This window comes from Cavia porcellus, unplaced genomic scaffold, assembly GCF_034190915.1.
Source record: "Cavia porcellus strain 051 isolate PalLab524CR breed Dunkin Hartley unplaced genomic scaffold, mCavPor4.1 scaffold_4, whole genome shotgun sequence".
Lineage (NCBI taxonomy): Eukaryota > Metazoa > Chordata > Mammalia > Rodentia > Caviidae > Cavia > Cavia porcellus.
This window is the reverse complement of record NW_026947487.1, coordinates 118,852,886-118,862,321: the sequence shown is the minus strand read 5'-3', so window position 1 is coordinate 118,862,321 and position 9,436 is coordinate 118,852,886. Positions and strand designations below refer to the sequence as shown.

General features: G+C 64.7%; 1 long non-coding RNA gene across 2 annotated transcripts; it reads left to right on the top strand.

The window, feature by feature from the left end:
* Positions 1-3,448: 3,448 nt before the first annotated feature.
* LOC111754769 (uncharacterized) lies at positions 3,449-6,154 on the top strand. 2 transcript variants are annotated; one of them, XR_010047091.1, is made up of 5 exons: positions 3,449-3,573; positions 4,042-4,229; positions 4,679-5,185; positions 5,413-5,518; positions 5,651-6,154. It is a non-coding gene; the product is annotated as an uncharacterized LOC111754769 (long non-coding RNA). The 2 variants fall into 2 exon arrangements; XR_002789437.2 differs by having other exon boundaries at positions 5,413-6,154.
* Positions 6,155-9,436: the final 3,282 nt, after the last annotated feature.

The following is a 9,436-nucleotide window of genomic DNA, read 5'->3' as shown; positions in this document are numbered from 1 at the left end:
CCCAGCGAAGGCCACATGGGGACACTGGGAGGAGCCCCGGGGTGAGGGTCACAGGAGGGGAAGCAGCAAGGCCCCTCCCTGGGGGTTCTGGGGGCTCTGGTGTGGGGGGCTGGGCCGGGCCCCGCCAGCCCTGGTTTTCTGTGTCCTCGGCCAGGCCGGGCATCTCAGCTAGGCTGACCTCGGCCTTTTGGACCCGCTGCCATGGCCACCCTTGCTGTCTGCTTTCTGGGTCTCAGAAAGCCCCACTCTGTAGCTCCCCTCCCCCAGGGCTGGGCCCGGACCTGCCCCTTGGGTCTGGGCTGCAGGACTCCCCAGAACAGAGGACTGGCCAGCCCACGGGGTCAGTCCCACAACCCCGGGACCCCACACTGGGGCCGTGCAGGGCACTCCCCCTTACCCATGGGCCAGCCCTGGGAGCCCAGGCAGGGACATCTGTGGTCAGCCCCCTGGTCTACAGGATCCAGGGTCATGTGTCCACCAGCAACCCTTCATTCCCTGAGGCCCATGTTTCAGCCCCGAGGGCCCTGGCCTCCTCCGTGTCCCATGAGGCTCCCGGAACAGGGTGAGTGTGGAGACTCCAGCAGGCGTGGTGGGTTGTTATCACACAGGGCAGCAGAGTGTGAAGTGACCCAGTGGTCACCTCCCTGTCCTGATAATCTCTGCCATCCGGCCCCTGGGATGGAGGACCGGCCTTTGATCTGCACTTGGAGGGGCTTGAGCTTCCCAGGGTGCCCTGGTCTGGGAGCGGCCTGGTCAGGGCCTGCTCAGGGAGGATCCTCCCAACTCGTTGCCCTGAGCTGGGCGTGACCTCGAGCCCCCAAGCTGGAAGCTGGATCAAAGGCGGCATGGGGGAACAGCCAGAGCCGGTCACTGCTTCAGGCACCGGTCTGGGGGTGCCTGGGGGGGAGAGGTAGAGCACAGTAAGGAGAGAGGCCACCCCCCCACCATGTGTGATGGCGGTGTGTGTGGGGGGCTGTGGTCACACAAGGGTGTGCCCAGTGCTGTGTGGGGGAGGCTGGGTGGCTTCAAGGGACATGGATTCGTCTGTGGGGACCCATTGAAGGGGGCTCGGGGCCACTCACCCAGCCCGATGAGGCTGCCGGGCAGGGAAGGGCAGGGCTGGCCAAGCAAGGTGCGAGGACGGTGGGTGTCCTGGAAGCGAGCCGGGGCTGGGGTCTGGACAGCAGAGACACAACATTCAGCCTTGGCTGGGTCGGGGCATGTGGAGCCCTAGACGGTGCAGGTCAGCAGAGCATGGGGCACTGCTGGGAGAGGGCGGTGATGGACAGGCCAATGGACAGGAGGGCAAAGGGAGAGGACACCGAGAGGGCAGCTGGAATGGGCACAGCCGTGCCTGGGCTCTCAGGCCTCTGAGGAGCAGGAATGCAAGGTGCCCAGGTACTCCTGGGTGTGGCGGAGGGCTCAGGGCGCCAGAGCCAGCTGGGCTTTGCAAGGGCTGTCCTCTGTGACCCTGAAGCCACCCTGGGAAGCAGGCTCTTGGGCGCCTGCACCCCACAGATGAAGAAGGGGGGAGCCGTGGCTGCATGTCTGGGGTCACACGTGGGAAGCACTGCCATCTGCCAGAGTAGAAAGCTTGGGGGTAGAAGCTGGGAAACCTCAGTGCACTATTGGGGTTCTAGATGGACAAGGACATGGGAAAATGCCCAGTAATTCCCATCCTAGATTTGTGCCCGGAGGAAGGGGGCAGAGGCCACCAGGACACGTGGGTGACCATGTCCTGTGTCGCTCTGTTACTGGTAGTTCCAGGCCAACAATGACCCTGGTACGGACTGTGCAGCCAGCCAGAAGCCTCAGCCGGACTGAGACGGCAGTGTGGACTGTGACGGCAGCTGGGCCCTGGTGGCTGGACAGGAACTGTCCAGGACGATGGAAGCACTCTGTGTTCTGATCTAGGGGTTCGGAGACAAGCTCATGGACCCGACATGTCCATGCCTGGCTCTTGGCCAGTGAAGCTGCGCCCTGTGTCCGAGAAGTGGGCTTCAGTGCCCCAGGCTCTCCCAGTCTCGTGGGGTGCTGTGCAGCAGCCCAGCAGAGTTCCCACTGGGCAGGAGGAAGCCGAGGGTCAGAGAGGCCAGGCCGCTGTCTGGGACCCGCCAGCTCCTCCACCAGGGCTGTGTCAGTGTCTGTGATGTGTCCCGCACCAAGCACAGGGCCAGGGGCTGGGCTCCGGGCGGTGAGCCTCCGGGTGGCACAGGAGTGTGGGTGACCCAGATACATCGCGACAGTCATGGAGACAGCTCAAGGTCATCATGCTTTTTGCAGGACGCCTGTGGTCGCCTGTGACCCTGCTGCTGACCCTGGAAGACAGGTGTGCCAGTCCCACGGACACAGGAGGAAAGCGAGGCTCCTAGCTGGTGCTGGACCCAGCCCGAGTCCTGTTGGCAAAGCTGACAGCGTAGAGTGGACACAAGGTCAGTACTGACACAGGCAGGGAGTAAACACGGGCAGCAGTGAAGAGACAGAATAAATATGCACACGGGCAGGATGGGCAGGTGCAGCCCCGCTGTTGGCAAAGATACAGGAGGGGAACCACCTCACGGGGCGATGGGCCGGGGCGCAGGGCTGCCAGGAGCCCCAGGAAGGCCCAGAGCCCGCAGCGGGTGCTGGGGTCAGGCTAGCAGGCGGGAACGGCCAGGCAGAGGGACCAGTGAGCGCTGCCCTGGAGGCCCCAGTGTCCACGCTGAGCAGCGAGAAGTGAGCAGGGAGTCCGGGCGGCAGGGATGCGGTGGGCACGGGGGCAGCCGGGAAGGGCTTGAGGGAGCTCTCGGGGAGACGCCCTGCTTTACACACGGTCTGTGGTCCCTTCATTTTGTCCTCGGGCGCTAAGCTGAGTGCGTCAGCCGCCGGACTCGGCCTCTGCTGGACTCCGCGTCCATGGACTCCGCCAGGCGCGGGGCGGCCCCTGGGAAGCCGGCTCTGCTCCCCGTGCCGGGTGCCAGAGCTTGGGGCTTTTCTGCACCTCATCTCTGTCAGCAGCAAGCAGGACTCAAGCTCCAAGCCCTGTGAGATTTGGGGTGCCCAGGCAGAGGTGTGGGGGGAGCAGCCGGGAGCCACGGGGTGCAGCCTCTCCCCAGTGCTCAGCGAGGCGGCCGCAGCCCCTTCTGCAGGCGGGGCACAGCCTGGAGGCCCGTGCAGTGTGCACCCCTCGTTAGGGCCCCCACACTTCTGACTCTGTGGTCAGCGTGAGAGGTGGAGACCGTGCGGGCAGAGCTGCTGGGCATGGCCGGGGCAGAAAGCTGAACCGAGCCTCGAGAGTGGGGAGGACCAGAGCCGGCCTCCGGGAGCGGTGCTGCTAGAAGTGGACCGAGTGGGCGGCAGCTTCTAGGGACTGGCGGGGCCAGGCGTCCAGTTAGAGGGCTGCTGCAGCGAAGCCCCCTGTGGCCCCGTGCCCATCACCACCTGCAGCCTGTCCCCTTGCTTTGCTCCAGGGCTGGGTCCTCCGAGCAGGTGTGATCAGGGCCCCAGGAGACTGCGGCCTGTGACGGGACAGATGGCTCCGCCCTGCAACCTTGCCACCCCAAGCTTGGCCCGAGCCCGGGGCGGGGCGAGCAGGTGGGATCTAGGGGCCCGCCCGGCAGCAGCGTGGTGGTGGTGGGGGAGTGGAGCCCTGCGGTGGCAGGGCCCGGGACAGGAGGGGGCCAGCAGCTGCTCACCCGCTCCGGGCAGGACCCAGGGCTTCCTCTCCGCTGGACCTCAGGGAGGGGACACACAGCACCGGCTGGGGAAGGAGAGGAGGAGCGGCCGTGAGCCACGGCGGCCTAAACTCCTCAGGTGCACGCAGGCTTTGCGTGGGAACCGGGAGGAAGCCATAACCTAGCCGCTGCCCCCAGGGCCGCAGCACCAGGCTCGGGGCTGAGACCCTCCGGTCTCCAGGGGCTCTTTCCAGAAAAGCATAGCGCTGTGCTCAGGGTGCCCTGTGGGGTACGCAGCAGGTTCATGGATCTTCGGGGTGTGGGGACCCTGACAGGCTGTACCCCTGTTTCCCCCACCACCAACCCTGCTGGCACCCCTCCCCCACAGGACTGTCCCTTGGCATCAAGTGACCGTGGCCATGGACCTCGCATCCTGCATCCAGAACGGAGCAGACCACAGATCCACGGGCCTCTGAGCATCATTGAGCGTACCGGTGACAGCTCATCGTGTGGCCCAGTGTCCTGTGGGTGATCCCGGCCCAGGAGCTGCACCCAGAGGGGCAGGGAGAAGCCCAGGTATCTGTGCTGGGGGGCAGGGGTTCCCGTGCAGGCCTGTGTCACCTGCACCTGTGCTAGTCAGTGGCAGATGCATGGCGGGCGCACTTCTGGTCCTCGAGCTGCCCCCGAGCCTGGCTCTTGCCCTGGCTGTGCTGTCCCCTTGGTGCCCGCTGAGCCTCTGGCCGGCCCCTGGTCAGCACGGAACACACACACTGGGTGGGGGCTGCAGCATCTGACCGCTTTCCGATCTCTACTGCTCTTTGCACCCGAGGGTGGAGGTCGTGAATGCCCTGAGCAGCGACCCGCAGAGCCAGGGAGGGGGTGCTCTTGGACTGGGGCTCCTGCACATCACCCTGTCCAGTCTTGGTGCCTGTCTGTCCACGGCCCCAGCTCCTAGTCCCAGCTCTGGGTGGGTCAGGGGCTTTGCCCACCAGCGCTGGGCACTGTCTTCCTCCCTTCTTGGCTAGGGACCAGCCTGTGCCCAGCGTCCACCTCACTCGTCACTGATGACACCTGCCCAGCGCCATGTCCCTCTGCAGGCCTCAGTGTCCCCACCCCGGGACGAAGTCTGGCTCTCACCGTTGCTTGAGGTGGCTCACTCCTCAGTCCCAAATGCGTCTGAGCACGCTTCGTGTGCTGGGCTCTGCAGCAGCAGCCAGGGTGTGGGAGGCCCAATGCCCGAGAGGCCCCGCCCCGCCAGCCCGGCCCTGGGGCATCATCCTGGGCAGGTCCCACCCAGGACACCTAGCCCAGAGAGCCCTCCCCAGGGCTGTGGCCCCATGAGGAGTCTGGCACCGTGAGGACAGGCTCTCGGAGTGACGCCAGGGACCAAGGCTGGCACGAGCAGGGCGAGGTCTGACGGCTAAGCCGGTGCCCGGAGGAGGAATCTTAAACACAGAGCAAGGGGCAAAGGACAGTCGGATGTCTCCAGCCCGGTGCTGGCTGGCACCTTTCCACCCGTCCCTGCTGCCCAGGTCTCTCAGCTTCTGCACCCCTCCAGCTGTCCACCCCAAGGGCCCCAGGGTGCTCACACCGACCTCTGCAGGGCCACCTCGTCCACTTTCCAGGCTCTGTCTGGACAGGTCCTGGTCAGATGGTCTTGTCCTGGAGATGTCCCCTGGGCACCCCTGAGGGTTCTTTCTGCAGGAGGTGGGTAGATCCAGGTGTGAGCTGGGTCTCACATCTCAACCCTCCTCCACAGCCTCAGTTTCCTGGTGTGCACCCCAGGCCCATCCTGAGGAAGGGGATGGGCCACCTGAGCACCATGGCCTGGTCCCCAGCACATCAGCTTGGTGGGACAGATGGGGGTGAGTTGGGGACGCCCAGGATGCCCAGGGAAGTGGGCAGTCCCAAAAGGGTTGGGGTCAAAGGCCACCTGTAGGAATTGGGGGCAGGCATTGGAGGGTGTCAGCTGCTGCTGCCTCTGCCGTGTGATCCAGGAGCCAGATGCCCATACGAACTTCTCTGGCTGAAGATTCGGCCACAGGATTCAGAGAGAGGCGTGAATCACGGTTTGGCCACCTCAGTCCACAGAGAACCTGGCAAAATTGCCGACGATTTCTCAGCTCACTCTTTGCTGTATGGGATTCTGGTTTTCTCTTGGAAAAAGTTCATAATAAAGTTGGACAGACTTCGAGAAGGTTCCTGGCGGGGCCTCCCAGGGCCTGCCCTGCAGGGGTAATGGCCCTGTCCTGCCCGGCTCCCAGGCTTGAGTCTGGGGGTTCTGAGCCTGACAAAGGGACCCCGACCACACCGGGGCCTGACCTCCAGCGCTGACCACACGAGTGTCGCACGCTCCTGTAACCTGCAGTGTCCCCCAGCCCCATGGTCCCTGCATTTCCAGCTGTCCGGGCAGCCTGGCGTCCCAGCCTGGCCCGCACCTCTTCCTCCGGGCCATTCAGATGTCAGCGGGTGAGAAGTGCTTTCCTCCTCAGGGCTGCGGGAATGTGCTGATGGGCCTGAGCTAATTATGGGCCTCCCCGCCGGTCAGGGAGGGCACTCGGGAGCCAGCCGCAGCTGTGGGGTGACGGGGCCCAGGGGTGCGGGGCAGGAGGGCACACTGCACTGCTTTGCGGGGTGGGTGCATCTGCTGCTGGGCTGGCACCTGGTGTCGCCCTGGGCAGGTCTGCAGTCACTTCTCAGCAGCCGCTCAGGGGGAAGCGCACACGGCTTGGAGCACTGGACTGGAAGGGTGTAGCCGGGTCTGAGTCCCAGCTGTGTGGCTCTCCCAGGTGGAGGGGCTACCCCGCCCCAGGGCCTGGGACCAGGTCAGGGTCACACCTTCCTCATGGGGTCCGGGTGGGGACTGGACAGTAGATGTGGCTGGATGGTAGCGGCGGCCACTACCTGGCCCCTTTGGCACCTCTGCGCTGGTGAAAGTCACATCAGAGCTGGGGTCCCTGAGATGGGAAGACATCAGACAGGGCTGTCTGCCCAGACTCTGGCAGGGCAGGGTGCACCCCAGGGCTCCTGAGGCCGAGCGGGTAGGGGGCAGCAGGTTTGTGGCACAGTCACAGCCACACACGAGGAAGTGGTGACACGGGAGCTGAGACTTGAACCCGGTAGCTCCCCTGTGACACTGGGAGTGATGGACGGAGCCGGCCCCCAGTCACTCTGAGTGCTGGGCTCAGCCAGCCCCTCTCCAAGAGGGCTACTGGCCAGTCGCCCTCTCCTGCGGGACATCTGAACCGCTGTGTCCACTGCCCTGTTCCTCGGGTGCCCTTCTCCATGGAGGCCTCTGGGGTTGCCAGCAGTCCAGCTGCCCACCCATGCCACGAGCCAGGGCTCAGGGAGAAAGCACTGCCCATACCTGCTTTTCTTTACTGAGGTCCCCTTGCTCTCCCCCTGGGCTTCAGTTCCTTCTGGGTCCCAGGGCGCACTTCCCTCCTCTCCCCTCCTCCCCCTGCTCCCTCCTGTTTCTCTCCCTGCGCCCCCCCCCCCCCCCCGTTGCCACATTGCAGCGTCTGGACCCCAGCTCTCCCTGAGGCTCTTTCTGGTGCTCTGCTGTCTTCCCCAAGTCCAACAAACTGGGCCTGAGGTGCCGGGTTGGGGGACAGCAGGCACAGGAGGCCACGGGTCCAAGTCTGCAGGGCCTGTGAGTCCTGAGAGACAGGAGGAGCTGGTGCTGGCGAGCCTGGGGGACGGGAATGGCCAGCACCGGACAGTAGTGAGGCGACAGGGTGTGAGGCTCTCAGGGCTGCGGTCTCAGTGACCGCTGGAAACGGGAATTTAAAACTCAGTAAAGCTGTTGGAAGAACAGGGGAGTGCAGAATGCTTATTCCTCTGCGTTGGTAGTAGATACCGGGTTGCCTTCACCCGACACGGCCCCGGGCGCAGTTAACACCGGACCATGTACTGTACCCACGGCACCTTAATTAATATGCATTACATAACACAGGGAGGGCCACAACCCGCTGCTGGTTGTAATAAATATTGGTGAAAGCGTCAGGAGTGGCCGAGTTTCTACACCCTGAGTGAACAAGGACGATCATGCACGGCTCCATCTCACGTTTCTTTACTCCTTGGTGGCAAGCACTGTGGTGTGATGCGGTTGTCAGTGCTGAGCTCACTGGGGACAGTGCTGGGCCAGTGTCCCCCTCTTAGTGCCCCCTGGCTCTTAGTGCACCTTCGAGTCCAGCCAAGGCGCCCCCAAATTATTTGGGAGAAAACCGCGTCTGTCCTGACCCTGCGCAGACGGTGACTTTCCTGTCAGCTCTCTGAACAGTTCCGCGGGCAGCTGCGGACAGAGCACTCACCCCGGACTCGGCGTATGAGAAGCCACAGCTTGTTTAAGAATATGGTAGAAGGGGGGCGTAGGGGAGCACGCCTGTCACTCCAGCGCTCTGGGAGGCTGAGGCAGGAGGATTGCAAGTTCCAGCCCAGCCCTGTCTCAAAATAAACAAACAGCTCCGTGGGGTGCAGCTCCCTGAGGAAGAGCGGGGGAGTGGGGTTCAAGCCTGGTGTTGCGGGGAGCCCGAGGCAGCTGAGAGGCTCTGCGCGGATGCCCTGTGTCTGTGATGTCTGTGGATCCTGGTGTCTGACTGGGTGCTGGCACGGATCCCGGGGGACATGGAGGGGTGACTGTGGTCTCTGGACACGGTCTGTGCACCCCAGCTGTGGCCAGGTGGCAGCAGTGGCCAGAACCAGGCTGCCCGTTCTGGGCTCCCAGAAGGACTTCCGGGGGGATCCTCCCGAGGCGCTGCACACCCCAGGGTCCCACAAGCACGCAGCTCACACCCACAACCTGCCGAGGGCCTCGGAGGCTGAGGCTGCCACTTCCCGCAGGCTCCCACGCTGCCTGGGGCCAGAGGCCAGGACTTCTGGGGATAGACCAGCCCTGCCTCCCAGCCGCCAGGGCCCGGTGCTGACCAGGGCCTCTCTCTGGGCCTTGGCTGCCCATGCGGCCGGCCGGGCCCTCGGTGGCTGCCGATGGCCTTTGACCCCAGGCCAGGGGTCAGCTGCTGTCCTTTGTCACCATAGCCTGGGCCCCTTCCTGAGAGGAAACGGTGAGGGCAGCTGCTGGCCTTGGACCCGGGGCCTTGCCCGGCCCTGCGGACGGGGTGGGGGATGGTGGTCAGCACCGGGACGGGTGCAGCTTCTCGGAAGAGGCCTGGAGGTGAAGCCGGCTGGCTGCTGGGACTTTCCCAGCAATAGCTCTGCAGGGTTGGGACCACACAGGTGACCGGCTGTGAAGATGTAAGACCCAGGGCATCCAGCTGGCCTCGTCCGCCTGGGAGCCAGGGACCGAGGGTGGCTGTGCTGTAATTTTCATTCAGGGCAGCCACGGGGACACGGCACTGACAGACTGGGAAGGCAGGACTGGCTCGATGCTGGCCTGTAGGGCCATTGCTGGGGGGTCCCCTCTAGGCGGACACCTGGGGCAGTGGACAGCTCCCCGTGCAGACCTCTCCAGCCAGGCAGGCTGGGCCTCTCACTGGTCGGGAGCCCGGGCCAGCTTCCCTCCCATATGAGGCCCGGTCAGGCAAACAACGACTTCCCCACGTGGTACGCGCCCCGGGGGTGCGTGGTCACCAGGCTCAGGAGGGAGCTGCGCGACCTTAGGTAACTTGTGAGCCTCTCTAGTCCTCAGCTTGCACCCGTGAGCCCTGTCCGGGGCTGCTGTGAGGGCATGGGCTGCACGGATGTGCCAGCTCAGGGCTGAGGGGAGCCCTGGTTTGTTGCGATCGCCGAGCCCAGCAAGACTCCTGCCCTGTTTTGGATCTTTG